Here is a 10,370-nt window from a genome sequence, read left to right on the forward strand (position 1 = left end):
GCTTGTTAGACCGTTAATATGATTCTTCCCTAGGTAGACGTTTTCTCCATTGTCAGTTAAGTTTCTAAGTTAGGAAAGTTTTGTCTGTCAGTTTCGTCAGTCCAGTTAAGTAAGTTAAGTTAATTAATTTAGTTAAAGTAATTTAGATCAAGTAGTTTAATTATTAAAAATCAAATAAAAAATTATTATTCTTATGAAGGTCTTCTCTCGGGTTTAGTAATCATAGGTGTTTTCACGTGTCCTTGTGTTTGATACTCGGACTTCTTAGGTCTATACTACCGGTGATCTGTACACTTGCCGATTGTGTGTGGATTCATTAGGAGTTTTGTTTTATAAATTTAAAGCTTAGTTGTGAGTTACATAAAAATAACATTCATTAGACACACATCAGTTCACCTCAGTATGGAATGCCTCATAAACGTACACAACCTTAAAGTCATCTATGGAGTTCAACCCAATCCATGCAACCTTGATGCCCCGGGCTTCCATCACAATGCTGAAATAGTCAGCAGTGGTGTACCTAAGAAACCTAACCATTCGGTTAAGTTGTTGGTACCTGAAGGTTTGAGGGTGCACAAAGTCCACATACCTCACCCTTTGATTCTTCCGGACGTCAGAATCAAAGTGGAACACGATGGTGAAGAAGGTGGGGTCGTAGTAGATGGGTGCAGCCTCACCCTGTTCTCGTACAATCCATCTTTCAGAAGTGCTGGATTGTGATTTGCTGGATTGTGGATTGTGATTTGCTGGATTGGAGGCGGTGGGGGAAATCTGAAACCCGGAGTGGTATTTAAATACCATCGGAAACCGGTACATCTCCCTGAAAAATTGAAATTGACGGCACAAGGAATTGGAAAGACGATGATTACCTGCCCACTCGTTAATTCACCGTGTGGACATTAATTACGTTTGGAAACACATAAAAATATTTAACTATAACCATTTATCACTTATAGCCACACATAATAAGTATATCCGTGATAATAAAAAACTTAGGAAAAATAAAACTAAACTACTATTTGGTCGCACAACCTCGTATAAGTGGACATATGTTTTAAGGTTTTCGCCACATTAATAATAAATACAATGGTTGTTAGTCATATTTCGCCACATTATTAAAAATGTGGCTAATAAATGTGAAATTAGGTTTCACAACGTAATATAAGTGGCTATATCTTTTACCTTTTAGACACATCTCTTATCAATACAATAGTCGTTCGTCACATTTGGCCACACTATTAAAACATGTGGCTAGTTAAATGTCACAGTGTTCCCTTAGAGTGTGGCTAATACATGTGTTTTTGGTCACATGTATCAAGATCAAACAAACTATGACTGTAGGTCACATTTCACCACACATTTTTATAATATGGCTAGCTTATGTCACAGTTTTTTTCAAAGTGTGGCAAAAAGTATCTGAGAATGGTCACATGAAGAAAAACATGTGTGGCCAAAACTAGTCTAGAAGGATTTCAATCGCGTTCAAAGATCTTTTTGCCACACATTTAAGTCGAAGTGTGGCAAATCGCCCAGACCACATGTGTGGCTAAAAGTCGTTTTTCACGAAATGGTTGGTTGGATCATGGGTAATTGTAAAAGCTTTTATATCGGAAATCACCTAAGTTTGAATCACGATATGCACATTTCATTTTAGATTTAATGAAAAATGAGTTCTACCGGCTGACTCGCCGGGTCAATGGGTCCAGGCCGACCACCACCTGTAAAACCCGGTCGGAATTTTAGAAAATGACCCAGAACCACCATCAAATCACAAGCACTTGAATTTGTGACTAATTTCAATAGTGACATGCAAAAAGAAGCCGATTTGGAGGTCAAAAACCAAGGATCATTGGATTCTCTTCACAGATGGTGCATCATCTGTAGAAGTCAATCACAACCCAAGATAAGTCACCAACTTCACAACAATTTTGTGGACCAACCATCAGTGGTCCATACCAAAGTCCTCCCATCCTGACGTCCGAGGTAAGTGTAACATTCATCGTTTTCGGTTTCTTTTGTATTTGTATCACAAATCGACCCATTTTAATCTTTCAGATCCGTTTTTATTAATAAAATATTGGGATTTATGTTTGTTTATGTTTCACAAATGTCGGGTCAAGAAAACATCCTTTTCGGTACGTTAAAACACCTCTTTATGATTAAAAACGACTTAAAACAAACTTTAGGCACTAATATTGTCAATTATCAAAAGCTGCCCCCCTTGTACGCCGCGCCGCGCTACCAACATAGCCAAGGTGGCCGCGCGCTGCCTCCTTCTTCCTGCAGTCACAAGTTCATTTTTTTGTTTGTTTGGTGCATTGTTTGACCATTTTAACCAATCACATGCAATTTTACCCCTTTTGAATAAACCATACTTCTACCACTATAAAAGCAATGTCCCTTGCACCATTTTGGTTACTCTTTCTACTCCAAACTCTCTCTTAGTCTAAGATCCTGGTGTTCATCTTCAACTTCTTGTTAGTTTGATTACTTAAGGTCAAACTAATGCTAACCTTGTTCCTAACTAATTATTATTACTTAAAGCTTGATGATGCAACATATATATAATATACACCCATTGTTTCCTTCGTCTTTCACTTCTCCAGTCATGGTCGGTTGAAGAGTCGTGCTACAAGGTATATGGCTACATGAAGGACTATTATAGTCCTTGATAAATACTCTAATTTATGCTTTAAATTATGCTTTAATTTATACAAGTTGTAACATCCTTAAATTTCTAAGAATAATATTTAATATATTATTTATTTATGGTGGAAAAGTTGACTTAATTAGTAGAGAAATAATAAAATAATAAAGATGGAAGGATAAGAAGGCTAATTAGATGGAATTAATTATGGACCAAAAAGTAATAAATGGGCCTAAGGTCCATGGGCTTAAGGGAGTATAAATACCCCTTAAAACCCTAATCCTTTCCATTTTCATCAATCTCTACACCATAGCCTACACCATAAAAAACACACACTTCTCCAATTCCCGTTTTTGAGAAAACCACCCATAAAGACACAATGATTCCCGAAGATCTAACCATCGGATCGGTCTCAAATTTTAAATAAGTGTTCATGGCATATAATTGAAGATTTACACCGATCGGATCTTCCATCAGAGATGGGGAAGTCTAGATTTTGTTAGAAAAACCATAGCAGCTCAAAAATGAAGATTTCCGGCCACTATTCAGCTTTTCCGGCGACTGTAGCGGCTGTTTCCGCAAAGGTCAGCTGATGGGTTCGTAGATCGGGGAAATACGGTTCCATGGCCGCTTGAATCACTAAAATCGGAGTTTGTTTGATATGGTTTTGGGACTCTCGAGTGACTTCAGACAAAAACCTCAAAGGTACGTTTTTGTTAAAAAGGTTTACTTTTGATGAACGGATTTGCATGAAACTTGGTAGGATGATATATCGGGTCATGATTATTGATAAAGTAATGAACTTGATTGTAAACGGGTCATTTGGTTCGTTTCGGGTAAGACGAGTAGCGTTTGGTTTGTGAAAAGAACGGGTAAACGAAGTCAGTTTTGCATGAAACTTAGTAGGATAGTAAATCGGACCTTATTATGTGATAAAGTTGCAAACTTGATTATAAAAATGGACTTAACAAACTTGTTAGCATATACGTTTCATGTTAAAAACCCTAGATATAGCCTAAGAACGTTTTAAATCATAAAGGTTCAAGCTTTATGGATAAACGGGCTAGGTCTTAGCCGAAAATGGAAATGGGAACGTTTATGGTTGATAAAAATACCATAATGAGGGAATAAATGTTAAAACGTGTAAAGGTAATGGGAATAAAGGACCAAACCATAGCAACTCATTCGCATACAATATAGAGATTCACATACAATGCATGTATTCACATACAATATAAAGATTCACATACAATGCATGCATTCACATACAATGAGTATATTCGAATACATGGATAGATTCGAATACACTAGCCTAATCGAATACAATAGTGATATTCGAATACAAATACACATTCGCATACAAAAAGGGTTTCGAATACAATTTTTAGGTTAGATTACATTGCAACGAGTAACTCGCATACACATGAACATTCTAACACATGAAGGATATTTGAATGCAATGCACATGTTCGCATACATTAAGTTATTCGATTACATTGAGACTCGCTTAAAAGGAGCCTAATCGAATACAATATGCATGTCGAATACATGCATAACTCGATTACAATGAAAGGGTTCGATTACATGTATGAATCGATTACAATATTTAATATCGATTACATATAGATATATATATATATTCGATTACAATACACTGTTCGATTACATATGCATATTCGAATACATACAAGAATCGAATACATATATACACACTCGAATACACCAATGTATTCGAGTGCAGGGTATGTTGGGTGCTTGCTTTGAACCCCATATGGATTGAATACAAAGTTATATTATAAGTAAAATGTATTCTAAAATTAGACCATTAGAATAGATCAGACTTAACCATTTTGGTTGAAATATGATTCGTGTGATTAGGACAAGTATTGATACATGTAATTTATATATAGTTAGGAGAGCTCAGTTAAAGAAAGGAATAACCGTGAACGAAGAACGTAACAGGATCCAGGTGAGTTTCTAGCCCCATTCCTTGTTATTTTTTCGGGGCTGTGTGCATACTCGATGTGATTAGTTAATACACTTATCTTAAGTGATAAGTGTATGCGATATATGTTTATGTGAAAGATATGAATGATTGCTTGTCGGTACGTGAACGATCTTCGGATATTGCATAACCTGCCAGGTTATAATTAAAGATTTGAATGTTATATATAATGTATGGATGATATATGTATGTTATGAACGAATATAAAGGGATGAAAAGGTATAGAAGAAAGGGACCGATCCCTAATAATACTCGATGTAGAAAGGGACCGAGCCCTAATAATACTCGAGGTAGAAAGGGACCGAGCCCTAATAATACTCGAGGCAGAAAGGGACCAGACCCTAATAATATCCTAGGCAGAAGAAAGGGACCGGACCTTAATAACATCTGAGGCAAAAAAGGGACCAGACCCTAATTATATCCGAGGCAGAAAAGGGACCGAGCCCTAATAACACTCGAGGCAGTAGGGAATAATGCTCTTTAAAACGTATAAGTATATAAAGTATGTATAGATGTAAAGTATGTAAAGAAAGAATAAAGGAAATAATGAAAGATAGATAGAAAGAAAGAAAGAAGGTATATACTCATGTATGTACGAAAGAAAGATAAGCAGGTCAAGTATAGAATATGTATCTTCGGATACGTATGTATAAGTATGTGAAAGTATTGTATGTTACTTGATTAACTAGAACTCACTCAGCGTAACTGACTTTTACTATGCACGCAGGTGAGTAGGATGAGGCAACTAGCTTAAGGAGAACACATGGTGGAAGAATAAGAAGCTGGCATTTGAAGACCTGTGACGTTTTTAATTAAGTGATGTTTATGTTTGAAAGAAAAAGATGTTACTTGAGACAAGTTTTTGTAATGATTTGAAATGTTTATTGAAGTTTTAATATTTCGCGATAGTTTTATTTAACTCTGATAATTAGAACTGTGTTTATGAGTAAATCCAACATCCAATGTAGGGCACCAGTAATGGGGCCTTAGAAGTTGGTATCAGAGCATAAGTTCGAGCGAATTAAGCATCCTACATGCTTAGACTCGAACAGAGAATGAGACTTAAGAAAGAAAAGTAAAAAGATGCCAGTTCAAGAAAGCCATGTGTCACTCAAGAAAGCTAAATAAAGGTAAAGTACTTGATTAATTCCATGTATAATATAAGAATGTGTAAGGAAGTTAGCTTAATTGCTACGGAAAAGAATGTTTGTATGCTAGCTTAATTGCTAGGAAAGGAATGTGCGTATGCTAGATTAATTGCTAGGGATAAGAATGTAGGTTATATGTATGTTTACATGATTGTGTGAGTAGTAGAAACTAGCACAAGTGAAATCATAAAGGGAAGTATGTAGAACCTGAGGAGTAATGCAAATAGTTAATTACACTTGGCCGCTGTCATTACCTATTTACCATACAAATCATGTGCTAAATAATTCCTAGAGTGATAACGTTTATGTTTCCTTAGAGATAGGATAAATGGCTGATACAAAGGATGTCATACTGGACGATGTGGTAAGACATGCTCCAACCGGATAACCTTTTTGAAGAAGGTAACAAAGCGATATACGAAAGCAATAGGACTTCTACTTTGGGAAGTAACGAAGAAGGATCACACTTGGAGCTTGTAGTCTAATATTAATGGAGTTACTAAATTGTTTCGCACTACCATGCCAGCAATGTTCGGTGAAGCATCAAAGGCAGCCAAAGTGGGAAATCCAAATGGAAGCGATATGAAAAAAACAGAGATAAGCCAACTAGAATGAGTCAAGACATGTGGTATGTCTACAATAGTTGACTCCATAAAAGGGACTTGCTGGGATCGTGAGTAACGAAGCGAAGGATGGGAAAGTAGAGATGATCGAGAAGGACGGGTGATTGTCTAGGTATCCTAATTGAAAGGCATGAAAGGATAAGGCTACATAGTGTAGCAATTATGAAAGAAGACGCTAAGAAGAATGTAGTTGTATACCTGAAACTTTATGGAAGAGACCACTAGCGATACTTTCGTTAGAATATGAGGATGGTTAAGAATTGTAAGGTAGAACTAGAGGGACATGAGTTCCTTGCTACTCTTTATGATTGACCTTAAGAGAGTTCGATTTCATTTGGGAATGGTTTGACGTTTGAGTTTAAAGCTCGTATAGCATGTAAGAGTAAGTTGATAAGGTTTAAGTCTTTGGATGGTGGTACAGTGACGGTTTATGGTATTAAGGAAATTTCAGGGCTTAACGTCATTCCGATGATAAAAGCTGAAGGTTTGTTAAGGCGAGGGTGCAGTGCCTACCTGGCCTATGTTGTCAAAGCTACGACAGACACGAAAGAACTGAAAGATGTTCTTGTAGTATGTGACTAACCAGAAGTGTTCCCAGAGGACCTTTCGGGGTTACCACTGGAACGAAAGGTAGAATTCAAGATATAGTTAATAGCAAGAGAACAGCCCGTCACGAAAGCATCTTACCGCCTGGCGCCGACCAAGATGAAATAGTTAATATCCCAACTACAAAAACTCCTCGACGAAGGTGTTTTATGCCGGGTATTTCCCTCTGGGGTGTACCAGTGATGTTCATGAAGGAAAAAGACAGAAGTATGAGAATGTGTATAGATTTCTATGAGTTGTACAAGATTACTGTGAAGAATAGGTATTCGTTGCCACAAATTGATGGTTTGTTGATCATATGTGTGGTGCGAGTTGGTCCTCGCAAATAGACCGCAGAGCAGGCTATTAACAGTTGATAGTGAAAGAGGCAGACATCCCTAAGACAACGTTTCAGACACGATATGAACACTAAGAGTTCTCGCGATACCGTTGGGATTGAAGGATGCTCCGGAAACATTTATAGTTATGATGAATAAGGGTATGTCATCATATATTGGTCAAATCTGTCATTGCCCTTATTGATGATAATCTTGACATATTCAAGGAATAAGTCCAACCATGATGAACACTTGAGGGAAGTGTTGGAGACACAGAAGAAAGAGTAATTGTATGCTAGGTTTCCAAGGTGTTCCATTGATACATGTTATAAGAGTTTTGATATCTCTTCAAGCAGAAAGAACGAAATATGAGACAAAGATGATGGTTAAGGCTGATAAAGGATTATGATGGTGAGATCAATTATTTCCTTAGTGAGGCTAATCTAGTCGCTGACGCTCTAAGTCGTAAAGGTGGAAGAGGTTATCACAACGATAAAATTGTATATATTTGTTAGAGCTTCAGATTTCATGAGCGAGATCTGCAAGACGCAATAGAAGTTATAAAGGATGAGAGCAAGATGAAATAGAAATAAATTTTTCTGGTTACGCCGTGTAACACCCAATTTCAAATATATAAATAAAATACGAAACTAATATTTAAAACAACTAACTAACGAGTAGAATAGTTACTAAAATATGAAGCGTCTAACCGAGTGTTCATCGGATCAAATCTCAATTAATAATAAATAAATGACATAAAGTCATAAATTTGTAAGTGCTCGTGTGGATATGTATTCAAAATTCTTAAGTGTGGAAAAAAATAGTTAAATAATAATAATAATAATAATAATACAAAAAACAATTACACGTGTATGTGGGAGGATATATTCTCATCCACCAAACTAATGTGTGATAATTGTAGTGCATGCCTTGCTGCATACGAAAAATATAAAAATTATCCACAATATAAATTTAAATCTCATTATTAAAGTTGTGACCGACTCAAGTCGCTTTATATATGAAAGCTAGTTAAGGTATAAAACAAATACTTCTTTCAGTCTTTTCACATAGAAATGGGACAAAAGGACAATACTATATATATTTGTATTGGTATAATACCTCGAGTAGCTACAACGATACCTTGTTCGATTGATCGAGACTTTAGTACACGAATCCAAAGCTCGGCCTGAACAAGGTGAGCCTTTGTGCCATCGTGTACTTTTCGATCTCGTGATTGTCGTTAAAGCTTGTCGGGTTATACTAATACAAGTATGTACTACACTAGGTGCTTAATGCCAGGAAGCTCATAAACAGTAAACTTGCAAGGTGAGACATTCGAGTTTTTGTACCACTCACATTTGTGTGAGACAACTATTTTTTCGACACTGTCATGATAATTTCAAAACCTATAAAACTCATGTTAGATGGTCTAAAAGTTTTCAAATACATTTTTAAAGTATTTTAAATACATTACAGTGATTAAGTCTCTGTAGACTTACCAGGATGGTTACTACTGGTATTGTGGGGTTTTGTATACAAGGCTTGCCTACTGGGCTATTACACGTTACTTATTGGACAAGTGTTAGCCAATAAATAATATGACCACAGTCACAGATACGGTGGAGTGACAACTACCTTTCGGTAATTTGTAAGAAGGCAGATGTAAAAACATCTTAATGCTGTAAATGTAAAAATGTGCCGTTTACAAATGAATGTACTCACCAGTATTTCCTGCTGATCAAATATTTTTAAACATGTTTCAGGTGAGATATTAAAGACAAAAGGAATGATGCCTGTGGGCATTCCAGCTTAAATAAGTGGCTATCACCAGAATAAAGAAACATGTTTTGTAAATTAGGGTTATCCCTATAAAACATTTGTACACACAAATATGAATTTTATCCAAGTTTATGAAATGAAAACCATTGTGTTTTACACTCTGATGATTTTTCCTAACTACGGTCCTAATGAATTTTTCCGCTGCTAAATAATAAACACCGATACCACAGCTCGCGTTCATGGCTCCCCTCCCGGGGTATGAGGTCGGGGGCTGTGACAGAAGTGGTATCAAAGTCACTGGTTTAAGCAACATGGTTATTTTGATAATACCTATTCTTAAACATTAGAGTTAGGAAAGCAACATGTTAATTTCTATGTTAATTATACGGATAGGATCCTAGCCATACATGAATAATAAATAATATGATTTCTTTGAAGTTCGTTGTTTTATTATTTTTAATTAACAACATGAGTGCTATAATAAAAGCATTCAAATCTATCCATTACCATAAATATGAAATAGTATAGGTGGAAGTAAAGGAAAAACAAACGAACCCATATTGTTCTAACCTCAAATGCCACAAGAACCAACATAATCCAGAAAAAAATTACTATGATTCGCAAAGAGGAAAGAAATTTGTTATTACATCCACACAACCAAAACTAGAACCACAACCACAAACCTCACAAGCCACACCAAGATGTACAGACACTAATATGGTAAAAGATAAATAGGTGTCTAGCCGAGTGAGAAATATTCCAACCTGTAAACAATGACATCAATGCAGGGATGTCTATCAACCCTCCATCCCACAACCAAACAAATGAAAACCAAAGAACTGAAAATTTTCCAAATGAAAATACGAACCCAGCACAGCTAGAATGATGGTAGACAAGCGATTGGCAATTCCACACTATGATTAGAAATCCCTATGCATCATTTCAATATTTAACCTCCAACTATCCGAGTAGAACAACTGAAACGGTGGCAGAGCTCTAGAGAAGAGATGGTAGAGACAAGCAATTGAATAATGGACATTGGGCAAAGCTTTACCTGGAAGTATTACGGCCGACAACCATACATCTAAAGAACTACTAACACGTATTATAATATAGATGTTTATTATCGTAAAATATAAAGATCCATATAAACATGAATAAAATAAAAAGTCGCAATGATCGATGATTTTGGTATATTCTTTGTTTATATGCTAATTAGTGTTTTCCCCGGCGCGTTGCGCCGAG

Source organism: Bidens hawaiensis, unplaced genomic scaffold, assembly GCF_021521415.1.
Source record: "Bidens hawaiensis isolate Kalapana, Puna unplaced genomic scaffold, B.hawaiensis_p1.1 tig00015923_1, whole genome shotgun sequence".
NCBI classification, from domain to species: domain Eukaryota; kingdom Viridiplantae; phylum Streptophyta; class Magnoliopsida; order Asterales; family Asteraceae; genus Bidens; species Bidens hawaiensis.